Source organism: Solanum tuberosum, unplaced genomic scaffold, assembly GCF_000226075.1.
Source record: "Solanum tuberosum cultivar DM 1-3 516 R44 unplaced genomic scaffold, SolTub_3.0 scf00024, whole genome shotgun sequence".
NCBI lineage: Eukaryota > Viridiplantae > Streptophyta > Magnoliopsida > Solanales > Solanaceae > Solanum > Solanum tuberosum.
Genome location: NW_006238950.1, coordinates 512967 through 535893, shown reverse-complemented (window position 1 = coordinate 535893; position 22927 = coordinate 512967). Strand labels below are relative to the sequence as shown.

General features: G+C 35.0%; 1 pseudogene; it reads right to left on the bottom strand.

The window, feature by feature from the left end:
• Positions 1-20600: 20600 nt before the first annotated feature.
• Positions 20601-22927, bottom strand: part of LOC102605247 (glutathione S-transferase U17-like) — a 12337-nt pseudogene continuing 10010 nt past the window's right edge.

Genomic DNA, 22927 nt, shown 5'->3' with positions numbered 1-22927 from the left:
AAGAGACGGAGGTATGATGGGGATTTGGGGAAGTTAGGTCGATGATTGGGGGATTTTGAGCGGGGTTAGAAGGTGGATTTTGAACCTGTTCTGCACTTGGAGGAGGAAAGTGGAGTGGAGGTCGTCCATCTCCTAGAGGGTTGAAAGCGAAAATTGGATTAGGCAAATTTTGTCTTCTTTGCATCTCAACCCTCATTTCGGCAATCTGTTGCATCAATTGCATAATTAATTCATTTTGATCAGCGACAGTGGACTGAGCCACAACAACATCAGTCAAGTCAATCTCTTCATTGTTATCACCCATTACTGCCTTTCCTTTTTGCGAATTTTGATCAGGGAAGGAATCTTTGGGAGCCTTAGATTTTGTAAAATAAGGGTGTTTAGTCAACTTATCAACATAGACCAGTTCTAAGTACCTGACAAATGAAAAATAACTCAAAAGATAAACGTGTTAGTGCCTGTAGGTGATAAATAGTACAAGATATCACACATAGGTGTAAGTACCCAAGAGTTGCTTCATTTGAAGATAAACTGGCCCACCGGTATAGAGAAATAGCTAAATAGACAGGAATTTATCTATTTGACTTTGGGATTAGTGGATCAAAGAAGTCGACTTTCGTGGAGCCAATGTCGTTTTGATACATCTGATTTTCGATTGATATGAAACTCTAGTCTCCTTTCAAGAGTTGGAAAAACATAATTTCTCAAAAATGGGGACCAAGCCTTGAAAGATTGCCTACGTATCTCATGAGGGAGAATTCAGGTCCTACGTAGTTCGACCCACTTTTTGACTTGAGACAGTAAAAACTCAACCCTTTTTCTGATATGGGAGAGTTAGGATTTGAAAGTGGAGTTCGAATTTTGTTGGGAAACTAAAGACTCAAAGAGTATTTGGACGCACTTTTGATATTGACTTGATATTTGTGCTTAGCGATTTCTAGAAAATTTCCAAAAAAAGTAGGCTAGAACATCTCCAACTAAAGCAGTAATCACACAAGCAGTTATAACACATAAACAATTATTGTGCGTTTTTAAACAAATATGTGACTCTCTTGTGCCAAAGGTAGGCCTAACGATTTGAGGGATGTATACGTCATTTGAAACATTTCATTGCCCCCAAAACTTGAATTTATACAAATTTTGTGAATAAGCTGAATGGGGATACATAATAGGGAAAAATAGGATACAAAATAATCAGTTCCGTGTAGGGGTACAATCCTAAATTGTGCTTCCACGAAAGGTCCTTTGCCTTTGATTTCTTGTCATCTCCGGATGTCCACACTTTGGACGGAATAATAGCTTGTACAACTCCTTCTTTGACTAGAACAAACTATTAAACTCTCAACCCCCAAGGAACAATGATTTTTCAAACAACGTATACATCCTTCAAATTTAAACACATAAGTATGATCGTCCGTTTAGGCCGTGAGCCATTTTGGACTAAAGGTGGTCTCTCTAATGGGCCAAACACGCCTTGGGTGTTGAGTCATCTTAGTTCAATGCGCTAAAAGAGATTTGGTTTCGCTCTATGCTAGTTGACTAAGAGTTGGTTTAAACAAGACCTGGTTACCCGAGTTGGATAAACTGCGGGGTGAAGTATAATAAACGACGTTGGATGACCACAAACCAACTATTCGTTTATCACTTCGAAAGAATTCAAAGGTGCTTTTTTGAAGGACAGTTGTGGAAAGCCACATAATCGCCTTTTTCATAATGCAAACTATTTGTCATTTGACGGAATCAAAGTCATGAATGTCACAATTTATAATTTACAAGAATTGAAACAATTAAAAAGTTTAAACAAATAGCCAAATAAGTTAATTTTAAGGTTAGAACCCATTCAATTCTCCAGCGGAGTCGTCATTCTATTTTATTAAAAAAATATAATTAGACTGAACTGACGGGTTTTTAAGAGTCGCCACTCAATTTTTAAAGTAAAATTAAGAAAACTGTTGTTTTCAAAAGACTAAAACAGAAAATCTAATGAAAACTTTAAAAGGGGTTCGGGGTTCTTATTAATGTTCCAGAAAGGATTTTGAAGCATCTAGAACACCCGCTAAGACAGTTATTCGACAATTAACTATTTGACTTAATTTGAATTGAACAATTTTTATAATTAGGACCATTTTAAGAGAGAAAAAGAAAAATATTAAAATATTGTCTAAGTGAAGTATTTTTGTAAGGTTATTTATTTATTTATTAAGTCAAGTAAAGACGAATAATTTAGTTGAGTGATTAATTCAAAATGGGTGTCTTTTGGGGATTTAAATTTATTGAAAATCTTAAAATTAATTTTAATAGATAAACACATAATGACAATTAAGTAGATAGGGAAAGAGGATTTGGACCCAAGTTTGAATATGTCCGCCTGGGCCAGTACTTGGGCCTATTTTCATTTTGGGTCTTTGGTCCAATTCTTGCCATTTTTGTACCTGTACTAGACTAAATCTCGAAATTTACTTCTTTGGACCTTAGGCCCATCTCCAACCCGTCCTAAATTCCAACAAGATAGTAAACACAATGACTAAGTGGGCTTAGGCCCAATAATAAACAAAATACAATAGCTGAAAATTTAGAGTTCGTTTAGCCCATTTATTTCGACTTCCGACTTGTTCCCAAATTGACCTGTCCACCGACTCCTCTTCATTCAAATCGATGAGGCTGACTCAAATGAATTCAACTTGGAGATGCAGAGAGGAGTCCAAAATGAACTCGGGTTGATGTCACATATATTGAAAGTGAAGCAAACGAAAAGAGTTAGAATCGAGTGGAATCCAAAATCTTAGCATGATGTTCAAATCCAAGGCAAGGGAACTACATAGTAGTACATATGATAAGTTATTGAATAGGCCACTAAAAAATGAAAAGAAAAACAAGATTCATTTCAATTCTATCAAAAGGTAAGATAAGCACGAGCAACTAAAACGGCTACTGCATGTAAATAGCAAACATAATACAACTCCATGCACATGACAAAAGCTTATAATAAAGTATATGAAAGATTGGTAATTAGTAACACAAATGGATGAACCATAAGACAAAAAATGTTTCAGGGTACAAGGCTGCACAGTGAACTACTAGTATCAAACTTTGTTACCTATTAATCAACAGTTATGTATAATTCCTAAAGTGGAAAGAAAATGACTAAGTCATAGCAACAAAACTCACGTGACACCATTCAAAAGATAAGTTTAAGCCAAGACGAAGACCAAATAGGCGTAGGCTGAATGCCAAACTAGTCATAAGAACTAGAATGAGCGTAACAAAGGAGTCCCAAATTTAAACAAAACGCAGAAAATTATCACACGGAGTAACACATAATTATGGACTTTTGCATTTTTATTAACAGAATTAAATAAGAAAAGAAGGAAAAAAAACAAGTTGCAGCCATTCATTTTGTATTAATACATAAATTGGACCAAGTTACTATCATTTCAAACTAAAATAAATAACAATCCCAAACAACTACTCATGCTATAAGGGCAAGGAAATCACGTTTTTGAAACAAGAGATATAACCCATTTCAACAAGAGAAAAGAAAAGAAAAAAAATCTTCAATCATGGAGCAAGATGTAAACAATCAACAACCAAACTAAATGCATCCAAATCAGTCCATGACAGGAACTCAACTCGCAATTATGGCTCAAATAGGACTCGACTTGACCACAATCATGAAAAGAAACAACTCAGAACAAAGAAAAATAGAACTAAAACTCATAATGACAAACTAAGAGCTCAATGTCAAATAATTAACGTCATAAACCTTGAGATGCTAAAAACAACATGTCAAAATATAAAAGACAGGAAAAGTATTATAGAGGAGGAGGCGTTACCTTTTTCCGGACAGCGGACTGAGACGATAATGAGCAGGGAACGATTCCACCACTACAAAAGCTCGACTACAAAATAGGGAACAAGAAATCTGGGCAGAATATCGAACTGAAATGAACGAACACCCTTCTCGAATTTTGGAATCGAAGAGCTTATCTATTTTTCTTTTAATGGAGTTCTATGTCTATCTGCTGGAAAAATTCTAACCTTTTTCCCCCAACTTTTCTTCCTAAACTTTTTCCAACCTTTCTAACTCTTTTTTTCTCCAACCCGTAAAACTGAAAAAGAAAAGCCTCTTAAATAGAGGAGAATAGGTCTGATTTAGGGGGAAATTCGGGTGGAATTTGTTTGATTCAAAATTTGAATTTCGAATCCCTTCCCGAGGATAAGGTGCTAGCTCGAAATTAGTACAATTTTTCAACGGAAACAAAAGGATGGCCATCTGATTTGAGTGAAGGACAAATGAGGGAGAGGTTTGAGACACCTAGACTGATTCTCAAATGATCATAGTGTGAACAGATGAGAGAGAGAAGGAGAGGATGCGCGAGGTCGCAATTGGACTGGGTTTGCTTCTTGTTTCGATGTTTTTGGTCGTGTCTGGGGAGGAAGACGCGCTGGGGTCGAGTATATGTATTGATGTATGATGTCGTATTGTTGTTGCTGGAAATTTGTATTGCTGATATTTTAATTAATTTGGATCTCTGGTGTGCTAGGTTTCTTTTTGTTGCAGTTGGAATTGAAATAATAGGGCTTGCTAAATTCGAAATTGGTGGGTTTTGCTGTTGGGTCTTCTGAAATATTAAGTTTGGGGAATTGTATAAAAAGGGGTATTAAAAAGGAAGCCAAGAATTTGGTCAATTGGCTTATGAAAAATAACCACATGAATTGCAATTTCGATCAAATTGAAGGAATTGGTCGATTTCGGCCAAAATTTAAATAAGATGAATTGTTATTAATTAATTAACAAGTTTCTTAATCTTAACTAAATAAAACAATTAACTTAATTATAAACTAATTAATTAAAAAATATAAACTATTGATTAACTAAATTAGTTAACAAAACATTTAATTAAAAAACAAAATCTTTTTGGAACGATTTTTGAATATTTAAAATGTACTAATTATATTCATAATTATGTAAACATATATATTATTTTTTAAAAATGATAATAATAAAAATAATTATTATTATTAATATAAAATGACAAAATTACTTGAAAAAAAAGTTTCGGATTTTATAAAGTCGAATATTTTAAATCGTTTAAAATTTAAGTTGTTCGATGATTAACATATATTGTGGAGGTCCAAAATTGGGTGTCAACAAGCGAAAAGTTAAGTTATTTAATTACTAGGTCGTGCAAATTGTTTCTCTTATTATAATCCTAGCAATCATAAACAAATCTGTGTTTTATGCTATCTTGCATAATGCTTTGTTGTTTGTACTTTCCATTCATAAGAGTAATTTGTTAAATTGTAACTTGCACTTGACTCTTAACAGTGCTCTAGCGTGGATTGGGTGGATTGGACGTGTCAGGTTGGAGCTTCGTTGAGGTAAAGGTAAGTACGTGATAATTTTGTAACAACCAGAGTATGAATATTCTCAAAATCACTACAACAAAAATAACTTTTAGCGGTAATAAATAGACATATTAATAAAGAGTGTTAAAGTCTTTACCGGCATTAGTTAAGTGTCATTAGATATTATATATCGCTAAAGGCTTTAGGGACATATGCAAAGAGTGCTAATTACCACTAAAAATATATATTTAGCGGCAATTGAGTTATTGCCATTAAATAATTGCCGCAAAAGATCATTTTTTTGTGTAGTGGGTAAAATTCAGATATTTCATATAGTAACGGTTATTTTAACACTTTTTCCTTCAAAGAATATCTTGGTTGCAACCTCACATCAAAATTATGACACTAAAGATTTTCTTTTGCAACTTCAGCAGGAAAATTAGTAAAATTATGGTTATGAAGCATCTACATTATTGTTATATTCTAGGTGTTTTGATGATCCTTACAAATGCAGGGACCTGGTCCCTAGCAGAGTGCTCTTGTCCAGATTCAAAAAGGGTACAACTGTAAAACTGTCATGACAGGTGGTAGGTGAAAAATGCAGTGTACTGCACCAACAGGACGAATGGACGAGATTGTCTATTTTAGTGTCTCACAAATGCAGGGACTCGGTCCCTGGCAGAGTTCTCTTGTCTAGATTTATAGTGGTGTACAACTGGAAAGCTATCATGTCAGAGGTTGGTGAGGCGTCATCATACTACACCAATCAGAATGGACAAGGTTGTTTGTCTAACGGTCAATAACTTTGTATGGTTGACTTAGTCAACATGACAAACAACAAATTAGTTCATTCATTTAAAAGGAGAAAGAGCCAGCAAGTCTTCTCAAGAACTCACCAAGATAGGTTTGCAAGTGACCTGGTCCCTGCAAGACTGCGTATATGAAAAGGCGACAAGACAACTATCAGAAAAGTTGCCACCTCTGATGTGGTAGGTGCACGTCTCTCCAGAGACGCAGGCTCATAGCCAATGGGTGGTCCCAAAGAATTTGTGTTCATTTTGATGTAGTCTCTTCTCAAAAACACAAACTCAAGATTTGGCAAACAAAAACTTGGATTTTCTCTTAAAATTCATAAGCTTGAAAAGAGAAGGCCATCTTCAAGGAAGAACACTGCTCAACTCAACAACGGGACCTGATAGAGTGAAGAAGAGTCTTTGTTGTATTTTGAGCTTTGTGTCTTATGTGCTTACATTGTAAATCTACTCCTAAGTTATAAAGGATAGTAAATCATTTGCTTGTGTAACTATTTAGTTGAGTCGTGTTAACTAGAGTTAGTTAGTAGAATCTTCTAAGTTTTGGTCAAGCCTTTTACACCATTGTTTTGGTGTTCTCTTGGGTAGAGTTGCCTAGGAGTGTCAACTAGAGTTAGTGGATGTGTGGGGCAGCAGAGTTGCTGCTCGTTTAAGCTCTTGTGTTGGAGATCGGAGTTGGTGGCTAGAGTTAGCTTGGGGATTCTTAAAGTCTAAATCAACTAGAGTTAGTTAGTTTAGTGGGCAATATGATTATTGATTTGGCTCGTTTAAGTAATATGAGTATTACTTAGTGTGGGATTTGGGTGTTAATCGGTTGTAAACTGTGTTTCACTTTTGCTTGAGAAGATTAGTTAAAACAGTTTGAAAATCATGTGTGACAGGTCGTGGTTTTACTCCCTTGAGCAAGGAGGTTTCCACGTAAAACTCTTGTGCTTGTTTTACATTGTGCTATTTATTTTCTGCATTGTTATTCTGTCTAGGGACCTGGTCCCGTGATCACTGGTGGACGTATACATTCCAACAATTGGTATCAGAGCTTGACTTTTCTATTTGGTTAACACCAAGAAAAGAAAAGATCCTGAAGGAATGGCTGCACCACTAAACCTGCAAAGAAGTCAGTCCCCTGCAAGGCCTCCTCTTCTTGATGGTCAGTTCTATAGATATTGGAAGATTCAGATGAGTGACTATCTTATGGCAGAGGACATTGTCGCACCCTATTTCGAACTTAGCCGAAACAGTTCACAACATAATACGGCTGCCGCTCTGATTTTTGGAAAAAATTAAAAAAAAATTTGTTTTAGAATCGCCACCTAAATTTTAAGGAAAATATTAGGAAAATCATTTTTAAAATATGTAAATGTAAAACTCTGTTTTGATTTGCGAAACCAGTGAGATTCTGAGTAAGAGTTTTGGTTACTCGAGGGGAAGGTGTTAAGCATCCCTCAGAGCTTATCCGAAGATAGTCCTTAAACTCAATTTAGGAAAATATAATTAGGAGAGCACTTGTTTATTTATTTGCTTTAAAATCAATGATAAGTAAATTTTATTCGTTTAAGAAAAGAGTAAAAATAATACAAGGTATAACAAATATATGTCTATTAAATTAATATTAGTATGTTTATCATACGGTAATAAATAAATAAGTGTACTAAACATGTATGACAATTTTATTTGTTAAGAAAATATGTATGTGTCTTATATAAATGTATCCAAAATAAATGTTGAGTTTAAAGGATATAAAGATTTGTCATTTTTATTTATATATAAAATTAAAGTTTAAGTAAAATAAGATAGAATGGTAGTATGTGTGAATATGTAGTAATATGTATGATATATAACGTTGAATAAAAATACATAAAATGGAGTTTCCAAAACAAAATAAAATAAAATAAAAAACAAAATAAGTAAATAAATAACTAAAATGTCAAAAATACTATAATGAAGTTTGCGATCTTAAATGTATTTGTTGCAAAGTATAGTATACTCATGTATGTTTTTTTTTTATAAAAAAAACGTTTATTATTTTATTTACATGTAGGGGGCAAATTGACGATAGATTAGATGTAGTAAAATAATATGTATATTTAAGTGTAGGGATTTATAACTTATAAAAAACATAAAAATAATACTTGTAAAAAAGGATAGTAGATAAAAGCAATAGGTTATGTGAGAAAAAAAATAGTATTTATACCTTTATGTGCATGAAATGTATATATCAGGGGCGGAGCTACGACATGGCGAGGGTGGTCAGATGAACAACCTTCGTCGGAAAATTTTTACGGGTATATATACTAAATATCGAGTTTTTTGGATATATACTAACAGTTGAACAACCTTGACACAATAAAGGTTGACAGCCCAGCGGTTAAGGTTGTGCAAAGATGCCTCAGCGTTCCGGGTTCGAGCCCAAGTGTTGACGTTTTCTTTAAATTTTTTCATTATTCCGTTTGTTCTCTTAGAAAAGGCAAAACTCAGCCTGGGTTCGATCCCAGGCTTGAACATTTCATTTATTTAATATTTGTTCCGTTTTTCTCTTAAGAAAAAGTACAAAAGTTACCTTTTTTAAGTTAAAGGAAACAAAAGGTCTATTTAAATGGTTGCATAGTGCCTTATGTAGGCATAAAAAAAATATTTAAAGATGTTTCTAATGAGTGTATTATGAAAACATTTCAAGAGATGAAGTGTCGTCGAGTGCAATTGTTGTTACCACTTTACAATTTACATATTTTGGTGTGTATGAAACTATCCGTCAATATATTTGTCCTACTTCATCTTCCTTAGTTTATCCATTGATATTTTGTAAGTTTCTGTTTTAAGAATTTTCATTTTGGATATTAGGTTAATTTGATACTGAAGTATGACTATTTTGAAGCCAATCTTTATAATCTGACTAGCAAGGTTTATTTTTTTACCTGTCCTAAAGTATGAACACCCTTGGAGAAAATCCTAGCTCCGCCACTGGTATATATATACCTTATATTTTGAACCTGTTGGCACATTTAAAATTTGAAATAGCATGTTAAAAGATTAAAATGTTTTTAGCAATGTTTGATCCAAAAAGTAAGAATAGTCAATACATTTTGTAAAGGGGCGATGTAAAGAATATAAACATAGACCTAACTGTTAGGACTCATTCTATAGTCACATTTTGTTTTGTTAAATATATAAATCTACTTCCCTACTTATTTTTTTTCTTTAAAAAAAATATAATTCCACAAGTTAATTATTGTTTAGCCTTTAAGTATCTCTAAATTCATTTGGAAGTCCCAATTCACGAGTTTTATTTTTTTTCTACTTAAGTACCTAAATGAATATTATTTCACCCTTTTTAAACTACAATTGAGAATTCTAGATGATAAGTTTTCCTATTCCTTAGGATAAAGGCCTAAGTCGATATATATTTCTTTTCCCCAATTTTGAAACACTAAAGGAATATTATTTTAACCTTTTGAAACTTCATTTGGAAAACTTTTAAAACTATATGCCCCTCTTTTCAACTTAAAAGGCCTAAAAGAATGTTATAAGTAAAAATGCTAACCCATTTTTTAAAGAAAATATCTTTTGTATCATTTGTTCTAAAGGTGTCTCAACTAAATTCATAAACAAATAATATTAGTTCATGTAAAATAAGCTTCAAAATAAAAGACAAGCAACATATCAAAACTTGTAAGTAAAGGTTAGCCAATATATCCAAACAATATAATTAAGACCTGAAAAGAGGAAGGCTAAGAAATATTGGACTCCTAATTTGCGAGACTCCAAGCATCGCGATGATCCTAATTGCTGTTGGCCTAATATTTTAGGCCAATAACGAGTTTCAAAGTAGAAACTCCAGCCCTCCGGTTGTACATGAAACATAGAAAGAGGCAAAAATTAGTAACTTAATATTGAGCCAAAGATCAGTCAACAATGTATGTAAACTTGAAGTGATGCAAATACTTTACTATTTTTGAGCAAATATCTCAACTAATCTAACATGTATTAAGTCATTCACATTTGGATAAAAGAATTTCTTACACCATGTGTAATAAAATAGCAGGCAGTTAACTATCCAAACAAACATACCTTTTTCATTTTTTATGACTTACTAAACACATAAAAAAAAAAAGGGCAGTAGTACATTGTAAAAGCAGTACATCCTAACTAACAAAATGCTAGCAAATATTATTCTTCATTTGTCATAATGTAGTACCATTAGCTTAAATGTTCTAGCTAATTATCACATGGTAAATGTAGAAACTACTACTACTGAAGCTCGTAGAAGAGATTCCCTGTAATGGTAATGCCTTTTATCTAAATGCAAGGTCTATCGTTTCGCAAAAAAAAATGTTCATCTCATCTAATGTTAATATACTTTTTCTTTTCTTGCAGTACTATTTACAGATTTTCCTTTTTTTTCTTATTTCTACAAGATTGGACAAACAACATCAATGGTAGTATAGAATATCTAAGAATCAAACGACAAAAAAAATGAATAAAAAAAAAAGTCTGATAGAGGTTTTCCCTTTTCCTGGAATGCTCTTAAACAAACAGTTCAGCAGAAAGAATCATAGAATAGTTGCATTAATAAAATATTCATCCAAGAAATAAATAAATCAGGATGGCAAAGCAAGGATAATTTTTCAAAAAAATTTCAAACTTTAGCTTCTTCTAATATCTCGTCCTTTGAATCTCAGGAGCGATTATAACAACATAAAATAACTTTGGATGTGGATATATACATACCTTAAACCTACCAGTATACTACCAGTATTTCTCTATGTTGCATTGACATATGCAAACCTCTATTGTTTGCCTCTGAAGAAGATATTTTTACCAGGAAAGAAAACTTTTTAAACAAGTGAACAAAGAATTTATATACCTATTTAAGAAAAGCTACTTTACATCTATCAAAACTAACGTTCTTAACCGGGACAAGACTCTTTGAACCTGTGAACAGAATAGTAATTTTTGGGAAAGAACACCAGGCCTTTAGCTATTTCCTTTTATCTTACGAGAGAGAAATTATTATTAAGACACAACCAAGATTTGAGAAGCTAAACATATAGCGACAAATTTGTTGAAACACTTTATGACTATTCGTCTTAAGAGATAGTCCTAACAAATACGATCATATCTATATATGGATGGTCGTCACTTAGAAAAATTATGAAAAGAGTTCGAGCTAACTTTGGACATGGCTGCCCACGTGACTGATCCCAACATGACATCTGATTTTTAACGAAAAAGAAATCTTTGGAGATGCATTCCTACAAGCTCAATATATGTAACATTAAATAATGAAGTAAGCCAAAGAAGAGCACAATATGTACTAGTTATTTTCTAAAAGAAATGAGCCCTGATCCATATGAGAAAAAAAAGGAACAGAACATGTCAAAGATAGCAAATGCCAAACATTTTGATTTCCACAAATGTATATGAATTATCTTAACAACATCTCAAGTTGTTTCATGGTTAAAAATATAAAGGAAATAGCAGCAATACATTGTACATAGAGTCGGATGTATTGGAACAAGCCATCAAATTATCGTGACAAAGCATATACTTGATCGGCAGACCATATCATTGATTTACTGATCAAATCGTAATCATGGTAGCTAAAGTTCAAACAGAGAGTAAACTTCTCAACTCGACCTTTAATCTCATAACATTACACTCTTAGTTACATGAACATGTAAAGATTTCAAACAAGAATAGTGAATCGATTTCAATTATATAGATGACAGAACATCGATTCGACTTAAGTTTACTGCCTGAAATTAGTTTGTGTACAAAATACATCTAAGAGGCAGCATTTACATTTAGAGAAATAAAAACACACACATAATCAGATTGGTAAATCAACAGTCCCTCTCATTGACCACAAATCTTTACTAACATTTTTTTTTATAACTAAACGAATTTAGATTGGCAAAATTGAGATAACGACACAAAACTATATTCTTATTTCCAGAAACCGAAAGCAAAATGTAAGACGAGGGTGATTACTGACCTTGTGTAGAGCAGCAAACTAGAACTTCGACGTCAAGATTCTAACTTCCAACTTTCTCAAACTTGAATTCAAGACCGAAAGTCGAAAGATGAAAGAAGATAGAAATTTTCTTAAATCTAATGCTTGAAGTGTGTTCTATCTCTATTTTTTCGTTCGTTCCCTGATGTTGTTCCTATCCGTTTTCTTGATTCTTTTCTTCTTGATTTCTCCCCTCTCCTTCGTTTTTTCCCCTGCCTCGAATGGAACCAAATGGCTCCTTTTATAGAGATATCGTAAACTCCATTTGGCCTCAAGAATTCGAATTTTTGAATTCTAGGGAAGCCAAATCTGAAGGAATAATGATGAAGGGGAAAAAAGTTTCTTCCAAGAGTCGCCTTTTTTAGACGGATTTGAAAGAGGTTGAGTGACTGATGGGGCGTAGAGCAAGGAACCACCAGAAATTAACATTTTTCGGCAGTCTATAGCCATTTTCTGACTGAGGCTATGGGAGAGGTGAGGAGCGGCCATGGGGAAGGAGGAAAACGCGTCTCGGAAAGGAAAAAAAAAATCTGGGGAAGGTATGCGGCTGATGGGAATTGTACTTATTTTGGTAAAAGATGAAAATAATTTGGGATTTAATTTGGGCCGTCCGATCGTTTGATCGGACGGTATAAAAATTAAGGAGTTTTTAAAATAATAGTAATAATAATTATATACATATATATATTAAATAATGATAAAATCTTAATTAACTAGGACCATTAGATTTAATCGTAGGGTCAAGATTTTAGCTAAAGAAGCACAATCCATGTGCTCGCCTACATGGCATACACGGATTGGCCAGTTTAAGGAGACTTGGATTGCCGGTCAAGATTTAAGCTAAAGAAACACAATCCATGTGTTCGCCTACGTGACATACACGGATTGGCCAGTTTAAGGAGACTTGGATTGCCAAGATTGCTCAAATAAAAATAATTTAAATTTTAACTACTTCTTTATTAAATAATCATAATTTATTAAATTAAAAATAATTATTTTGCAAGACTAGCTTATTTGATAAAATTAGTCACTCTTAAAATTAAATTAAGATAAATTAGTAACTCATTAATTAATTAAGCTTTCTAATTTTGAACAATGTACGAAAAATATCTATTGCGACAAAGGAATTATATTTGAACAAAAAATAGATTCAATTCTTAAGAACAACGTTTATTTTTATTTTTCTAAAAAAAATGAGAAAGTAAGTAGTAAGATATATATAATATATTTAATCTTTATAAGAACTAACATTTATGAAATAAATTTATCAAGTCAAATAAATAATTAAAATCTTTTTGTATTCCTATAAAAATTTCGTGACATATATATTTTATTATTATTATTATTATAGTTAAATGTGGAGAGCCAAAATTGGGTGTCAACAGACATTGAGGTGTGGAGTGTCATCTGTGAAGGTCCCTATGTGCCAATTATGGAGGTCATAGATGGAGAGGTCACAAGAGTCATTCCTATAACGCGACAACAGTATAATGACTTAGATAGACGATTGGTCCAGAAAAATCATAAAGCAAGGAAGATGCTGATGTGTGGCCTTAGCGTAAATGAATACGATATGATCTCATCTTACGAATTAGCTAAGGAAATCTGAGATCTGCTGAGAACAATGTATGAAGGTACTGAGGAAACAAGCAAATCTAAGATAGATCACCTTACTACTCAGTTTGAAAGCTTAACCGAAAACGAAGGTGAATCTATTCATGAGATGCGTACCAGATTCTCCACCATCATAAATGAGCTTAGGTTTCTTGAAAAACATGTCCCTGTGTGCAAGCAGGTCTCCAAGATTCTGGAAATTCTTCCCAGATCTTGGACAAATGAATCCATGGTCGGCGGTGAGACAATGGATCCTGACATGGTGACTCTGGATGCACTATTTGAGCATCTTCAAATTCATGAAATGCATAGAAAAAGGGAGGGTTGTATTCTCGAAGGTGAAATCAAAGAGAGGGACCAGGTCCGTGACAAGTCAAGCAGAAGAAAAGTTGCTTATCAAGCGATGAAGGAGGAGCTGCACGGGAAAATTCCTCAAGTGATTTAGATGATTCTGAGCACTCTAATGATGCTTTCATGGCAAAGTCAGATGAGGAAGATGCTGGTGAAAAGGTAACCCTATCATATTTCAAGCAAAACTTGAATACATTTTCTATCAGTAAATTGAGAAAGCTAGATGTTGTATTACTTGATTTGATAAGTAAGATAACAACTGAGGATGATCTCGTGAACAATAGCCTAGACATCTCTCAAGATGGAAACATTAATTTAGTCTCCCAAATATCTGATATTGAAAATCAAATGGTTGTTCTAGAAGTTGAAAATCTAGAACTGAAGGAAAAGATAAAAGAGGTGACTAATACAATTTTTAAAGGAAAGAACGAGGCAAGCAGCTTGCAGTTGTAGCTTGAAAATAAGTTGCATACTACTGAAATGAAGATGGAATTGGCTTTAGAGAGAAATCATGTGCTGGAGAGGGACCTGGTCCGTGTAAAAGAGGAACTTGAAAAATCCCTCAAATGGACCAATTCCTCCAAGATTCGTACAAATCTAATTGGTCAAGGCAACAACAGTAGAAGAGGGATGGGGTATGAGAAGATAGAGTCATCATACAATCCTCACAGCAAAAATGATTTTGATGCTGATAATCTGCTATGTGTGCATTGTGGTCGAGATGGACATCTTAAGAAAGATTGTCCAGTTTTGAAAAAATATGAAGGAAGTGTGTCAAACTATTCCAAACAGAGGAATAGACTGGAGAAGGGACATAGTCCTGTTTGTGTTCCCAATTTAAAGAAAGCCAGTCTGCCTTACTGGACAAAAGATCGTCTTATCACTCCATTATCTGCTTACTGGGAACTCCGTCTCAAATGGGTTCCCAAGGTTAACAAGTGATTTGTTGTGCAAGTGAGAGGAGGGAGCATCAGTCAGTGTTGGTTTATGAAGAGTAGATGGTCAAATCACATGACTGAGAAAACTACAAAACTTTCTCTCTCTCAAGGCACTTCAAGGTGGAGGTGTCTCTTTTAGTAATGGAAAGAAATGATACATTCTTGGTGTAGGCAAAACTTGAAAGTCTGTGGAACACTCTTTTGAAGCTGTGTACTATGTCAACGGGTTGAAGTACATTCTTTCAAGCGTTTCACAGATCTGTGATAAACAAAATGAAGTTAAGTGCTTGTCAGAAAAATGTGTTGTCACAAACTTACTCTCTCGGGTGATGATCTTGACAGAAAAGAGATGCAAGAACATGTATATTGCTAATCTGAACTCTGCTCGTAGTAACAGTCTCACTCTCCTTTGTGGTCAAGATGAGAATACTGATCAATTATTCAGGAGACTCGGGCCATGTAAGGACTCCTCTACTTAACAAACTTGTGTCAAGGGACCTGGTCCTTGGTCTGCTCAGAATAAAATTTGCAGATGACAGTTTGTGATGCTTGTACTAAAAGGAAGCAGATCAGACTATCCTTCAATTGGAATATGCAGGTTGTTAATCTTCCAAAGAATTTTCCGGCTGAAATGGTGAATAGTACATGTTTTGTGACCAAAATGATGATATTGAGAAGTGTAACCTCAATGATGTTGAAAGATTATTTGTGGGATACTCTTCCTCCAACAAGGCTTATCCGGTTTATAAAAATGTGTGCATTGAAAAAGATGTTCATGTGATTTTTGATGAGTCCAGAGGAATTGAGAAGTAAGTTGCAAAACAAAGAAGATTCTGAGATGGAAGAGATGTTTCAGATTTAGAGAGATGTGAGCTTGCTGAAGAACATCATCTTCATGAATCCAGCAATCTCAAGGAAGATGATGCAGATGATGAACCTGATGAGGGACCCGGTCCTATAGACAGTGTTGAACAAATATGATGTAGTTCAAACTGATAATGTGAATTCTGAAGGTTAGAATGAAGAAGCTGATCAAGCTCAGTCTGAAAGAAGAAAAGTATGACACTCGGTTCCCTAACAAGCTAATAGGTTGTCCAAGTTCCTCTTCAATAATGACTTCAAAAGAGGTAAAATTGACAAAACCCTCTTTTTGAAATCACAAGGAAAGGAATTGTTGATTATTCAAGTACATATTGATGATGTCATCTTTGAAGCAACCCTTGAGGTGTTGTGTGAAGAGTTTGTTGTACTCATGAATAGTGAGTTTTGAAGTGAGCATAATGGAATAATTAAATTTCTTATTGGAGCTGTAGATCAAGCAAACCTCAAAAGGTACCCTCAGGTGTCAAGAAAAGTGCATCAATGAGCTGCTCAAATGACTTAACATACTTGAAGTCAAGACAATGATAAAGAGGGGCAATGTCATCATGAAGTTTTTCAAAATGGAAGATCAAGTGGCTGATATCTTCACTGAAGCCCTAAGGAAGGACCAGTTTTATACTCTTATAGGAACTTAGCTACAGGGAAGAAGATAGCACAGCGTTCAGGGCAATCGATGTCTAATCACAGACAGGGACCTGGTACCAGTTCAGAGAAGCTACTGAAAAGGTTTCATGTTATGGGTGCCTAGACAATTCATACTCTTATGGGTGATGTTGGATACTGATGAACCTGGTTCAGAGACTCCATTCTTGTACAAAGGAATCACATTTGAGGGCTGCTAAGACAATCTGAAGACACTTGAAGAAAATAGAGACCTGGTTCTATTCTGTCCATCAGGAGACTTTTTGATTTGGAGGAATATGATGGTTCTGATCATGTTGGATATCCAGTTGGTAGAAAGAGTACCTCATGAATGGCTTATGTTCTAGGCTGATCTCTCACTCATGGAGAACTAAAAGGCAAGATTCAATTGTTCTTTCAACAACTTAGGTAGAAAATGTAGCAAGTGCAGCTTGATGTGCTCAACTCTTGTGGATCAAGCAACATCTTGAAGCTCTTAAAAGATCTGGCGGAGATAATCAAACTGATGTTGGGAATGCTGAAACCTTCTTGAATGGATCCTGCCTGAAGCAATCAACTCTTTCATGACTATGCAAAGGGAGCAGGTATCCTTGCTTTTCAGTTATGTATGTGTTAGCAAATTCAGTCTCATACCTTTGTAGGTATACACGCATGAAAAAAGGTTGGAGGAAAAGAGAGGTCAGGACAGATCTAGGCAATCACATTCAAACTACAGAGAGGGACCCGGTCCGTTCTCGAAGGTTAACACTCATAACATTGTAGTTTGAATTATGCATGAGAACCATTGCAATTGCCACATTCCTGTCATTAAGGTATCTGACCGTTGTCCCATCTTTTGAAAACCAAAATGACACTTTCTTTCACATGATACACCCTTTTCACTTCCTTTATATCCATATTTCTTTCAATCTCTCCAGAAAATTTAATTTCCCTTCCAAATATCAGAGTTTTTTGAAACTCCTCTCTCAAAAACTCTTCAAATGTTTAAACCCTTTGTTCTTACTGGGGAATTTTCTGATGAACATGTTTTTAAGTATGAAGAGGGACCAGGTCCACCAAGCAAAAGGAAGAAGTGGAAAATATGATGTTCAAAAAGGGAAGAAGTTGATACTCTGAGAACTCACAGTATTCTTAAAAGGAGGGTGTCTGTTTAAAAAAAATGAAATGGAATTTTCTTTTTGGTTCCTTAATTATTGATCTATTCATCTCGGAGGCCTTGAGTAAGTTTGATTTTACCAATATTTCTGTTATGAGAAACTCAGGCTAGTGTTGGAAGCTATGACAGTTTCTCCTGCTAACAGGGATACTAAAATGGCTTGCCTAAAGGCTCAGCTTTTGAAACAGCACTATCAGAGGGACCAGGTTGAACAAAAAAAAAACGGGAAGCCTTGAAGGTTCAACATGAAGCTTGGGCAGCAAAGCATGCTGAACTTCAAGAGAGGCTTCTGAAAATATCATGCTAAGGGATATGCTCTACTAATTCTACTTTTTAAATCCCTTGCCTCTAAGTTATCCCCTCTCTTCCTAAATTTCTATGTCAGTCCTCATTTCTCTTTTTCTATCGAAACTGAGTGGGCATTGTCCTGGTTTTCATTCGTAATCATATTTGCAATGCTTTGATGGCTGATCTTTTATTTATGGATGAACAATGTCTTGTTTCTACTGACCTGTCTCTTTCTTTATGCATTTTTACTCATGCTCAATATTGCCCAAGTGGCCATGAATTTGCTTGAACTGCATTTCTGTCAACTTGGTTTACTGCTTTAACTCTTTTTTTATGATGCCAAAAGGGGGGAAATTGTTAAGGTATGAGATCAATGCAATTTTTAAGGTATGAGGTCAATGCTAGCTACTTGAAGACTTGGTCATGTCAATAGGGAGAATGCTAGCTACTTGAAGACATGGTCATGCCGATAGGGGGAATGAATGCTAGCTACTTGAAGAAGACATGGTCATGCCGATAGGGGGAATCAATGCTAGCTACTTGAAGATGACATGGTCATGCTGATAGGGGAGAAAAGTTGAACATGTTTGTCATCATCAAAAAGGGGGGAAATGTTATTCTTATGTTTTAATGATTTGACAAACTTCAGGGATGATGAAACTCCAGTTACCTGAAGAGTTCTTGTTGATAGGGGAAATGTTGAATGAGTTTGTTATTATCAAAAAGGGAGAAAATGCTATTTTTATGTTTTGATGATTTGACAAACTTCGGGGATGATGAAACTCTAGTTACCTGAAGAGTTCTTGTTGATAGGGGGAACTGGTGAATAAGTCTGTTATCATCAAAAAGGGGGAAAATGTTACTTTGAAGCTAATGTTAAGTTTTGATGATTTAACAAACTTAAAGATCTAACAAGGAATCATACCCTTGTTATTGGGACTGCTGACAGTGAAATGAATGAATAAACTAAGTGTGAGGAATATTTGTGTGTCATCATCAAAAAAGGGGAAAATGTTATATTCTAGGTGTTTTGATAATCCTCACAAATGCAGGGACCTGGTCCGTGGCAGAGTGCTCTTGTCCAGATTCAAATGGGGTACAATTGTAAAGCCGTCATGACAGGTGGTAGGTGAAAAGTGCAGTGTACTGCACCAACAGGAAGAGAGGATGAAACTGTATGTTTCAGTGTCTCACAAATGCAGAGACTCGGTGCCTGGCAGAGTTCTCTCATCTAGATTTATAATGGTGTACAACAAGAAAGCTGTCTTGTTAGAGATTGGTGAGGTGTCAGCGTACTACACCAATCAGAATGGACGAGGTTGTTTGTCCAATTACCAATAACTCTTTATGGTTGATTTAGTCAACATGACAAATAACAAATTAATTCATTCATTCAAAAGGAGAGGGAGCCAGCAAGTCTTCTCAAGAATTCACCAAGAAAAGTTTGCATGGGACCTAGTCCCTGCAAGACTGCGTATGTGAAAGGACGACAAGACAACTGTCAGAAAAGCTGCCACCTCTGATGTGGTAGGTGCACTTCTTTCCAGAGAGGAAGGCTCTCAGCCAATGGGCGGTCCCAAAGAGTTTGTGTTCATTTTGATATAGTCTCTTCTCAAAAACACAAACTCAAGATTTGGCAAACAAAAAACTTGGATTTTCTCTGAAAATTCATAAGCTTGAAAAGAGAAGGCCATCTTCAAGGAAGAACACTGCTCAACTCAACAACGGGACCTGATAGAGTGAAGAAGAGTCTTTGTTGTATTTTGAGCTTTGTGTCTTATGTGCTTACATTGTAAATCTACTCCTAAGTTATAAAGGATAGTAGATCATTTGCTTGTCTAAACATTTAGTTGAGTTGTATTAACTAGAGTTATTAGTAGAATCTTCTAAGTTTTGGTCAAGCCTTTTACACCATTGTTTTGGTGTTCTCTTGGGTAGAGTTGCATAGGAGTGTCAACTAGAGTTAGTTGATGTGTGGTGCAGCAGAGTTACTGCTCGTTTAAGCTCTTGTCTTGGAGATCGGAGTTGGTGGCTAGAGTTAGCCTTAGGGGTTCTTAATGTCTAGATCAACTAGAGTTAGTTGGTTTAGTGGGCAATATGATTATTGCTTTGGCTTGTTTAAGTTATATGAGTATTACTTAGTATGGGATTAGGGTGTTAATCTCACGGTTGTGGTTGTAAACTGTGTTTCGCTTTTGCTTGAAAAGATTAGTGAAAACAGTTTGAAAATCCTGTGTGACAAGTCGTGGTTTTACTCTCTTGAGCAAGGAGGTTTCCACGTAAAACTCTTGTGCCTGTTTTACATTGTGCTATTTATTTTCTGCACTGTTATTCAGTCGAGAGACCTAGTCCCGTGATCACTGGTGGATGCATACATTCCAACAATCAAGCATCTAATGCTTACAAAGTAATCATAAAGATGGAAAGTATTATTTCTATTATGAATCATGTCCCTTATATTGACATATCACTTTTGATAACTTTAGTGAACAATATGAGTATATCTGAATATTCTACTATAGTTGAATTAAGAAATAGTACACCAGTTTGGGTCTTATCTAGAATTCAGGAATGACATCTTTGACAGAACTATCAACACAAAAATCTTCTGCCTATTTGTATAAACCTGGAATCTTCGCTTCATTAAGCAATGTGACGTTGTTCATCTTCTCGGTCACCCTCATCCAACTCAAGAAGAAGCCAAGTGCAATGCCCATGTATCCAATTTTGTCTCTGTCAAAGAACTTCTTACCTTTGATGCAATTCTTGAAGGCATCTTCCAACAACACCAGACTGTCGAACACTGGCTCTAGTGTTGCCTTTATGGCATCCTCTCCTTGGGAAATTGCTAAACAACGGAATGATGGAAACCACTGCAGCATCAATTAAAATGTAAATGCTATTGCAACCAATCACTTAAAAGAGAAACATGAACCCTCCAAAGAATTTGTTAAGGAAATAAGCATTAAGCCTAAATTAACCTCGCTAGCTCGTGATGACAACTTATTCTCTCAACCAATGTGAGACTCTAACACTCTCCAACACACGTTCAAGACTGAACATCTAGAGCGTGAACAACATAATTAAGCAATTAGAACTGTTTTATTCATAATAGCTTAAGCTTTTACATAAAATGATCACACAATTTCAACATGGTATTAGAGTTTCCACCCTCACTCAAAAGAAAAAAAATATATACTACATGTTTGGGCATGAAAACGAATAAGACACTACAATATGTAAGAGGAATTTTCGGGACATACTAGTCCTACAAAGGGTCTGGGAAGGTAGAGTGTACGCAAACCTTACCCCTACCTCAGAAGTAGAGAAGTTGCTTCTGATAAGTTACAAATTCAACTGTTAACAATTATAGGATATGGCACCTTTTCATCTATGTAGGCTGCCCAAAATCGTGTCGTGCTATGGCATGATCATAAAGATCATAAGGAAGAATGGAGGGACCATTTAGACAAGCTTCGATGTACTGAAGGATGACAAAGGACTCACAGTTAGTCTTTTCGTCGGGGATCAGGACGGGGATTTTCTTGTAAATAGGGTTGGATTTAAGGAGCAGCTCACTTTTTTTTAACATATTTTGTTGTATAAACTCAGACTCAATAGACTTTATCTTGAGGGCTATTTCAACGTGGTTCATAACGGGCTTGCCAATACACCTAGAAGCTTTACACTACTTGTTGCCATGCCTAACTTCCTCAACAACTAATATTGAAGGAATGACTAATAAGCAGAGTTAACACTCTTTTTTAATGAAATATGAGACAACATTCGATCCATCTTGCACATAAGTTATATCTAGTACATTATGCCGGTTTGTCTTTGCTACAAAATAAACAATATTGTAAGTGAGATCAACAAGTTGTAATATGCTTTAAATATAGTGAGAATTCATTAATTTAAAATTCTAGATCCGCCACTATATACACATCAATTCTTCGTCAAATGTACCCTAATGTGGTACACAAACCTCTAATATACAATTAAAGGCAACTAAGATTGATTAAGAAGAGAAATCGATACAATTAATATAATCAAGCAATTAGAAATATTCTATTCTTAATAATTTATGCTTTTAGATAACATAATCAAATAATTTACACGTAATAGAGTTGCCACCGCCACTCAAAAAACCAAAAATATAACTAAGTAACTTGAAGTGCTCTCGTTAATAACTTAAGCTTTTACAGTTACTAAGAGGGATGTGTACCTTATCGTCAATATAACATACCCCAAATCGGGCAATGGCACGATTATAAGGATCTGAGGGGAGAATAGAGGGACAAGAATTAGTCCAATTTTCATAATGTACTGAACAATGATGAGAGATTCACAAATGGCCTTTCCATAATGAATTAAAACTGGAATTTTCATGTAAACTGGATTTGATTAAGGAGAAGATCACTTTTAGAACCCAAGTTGATAAGAGCTTATGCCTTTTGGTGTTTTGATGATCTCCTCACAAGTTCAGGGACCTGGTCCTCTGCAGAGTATGAATACTCGTCCAGCTATCAAAGTGCTGTACAGCTGTAAAAGTTGTCTGCGTCAGAAAGTTGGTGAAGCTGCAGAGTACTTCACCAATCAGAAGCAAGGAGGTTGCTTGTACGTTTGGTAATAACTCTTTATGGTATTTAACAAACAAGATACAACAATATTACTCATTCATTCAAAGAGAGAGTCTTTCAAGCTTCAAGAACAGCAAGGGACTTGATCGATTGCTTCAAGAGCTTTTTGTACCAGCTGTTATTTTGTTTGCTTGTAGTTCTACTGATATTGTAAGATCCGTTTCACTTGTGAAAGAAACGTTTCAAACTTGTTTGAATCATTGTAAGAACTAGGTTAAGGGTAACTTAGGCTCTTACTCTAAAAG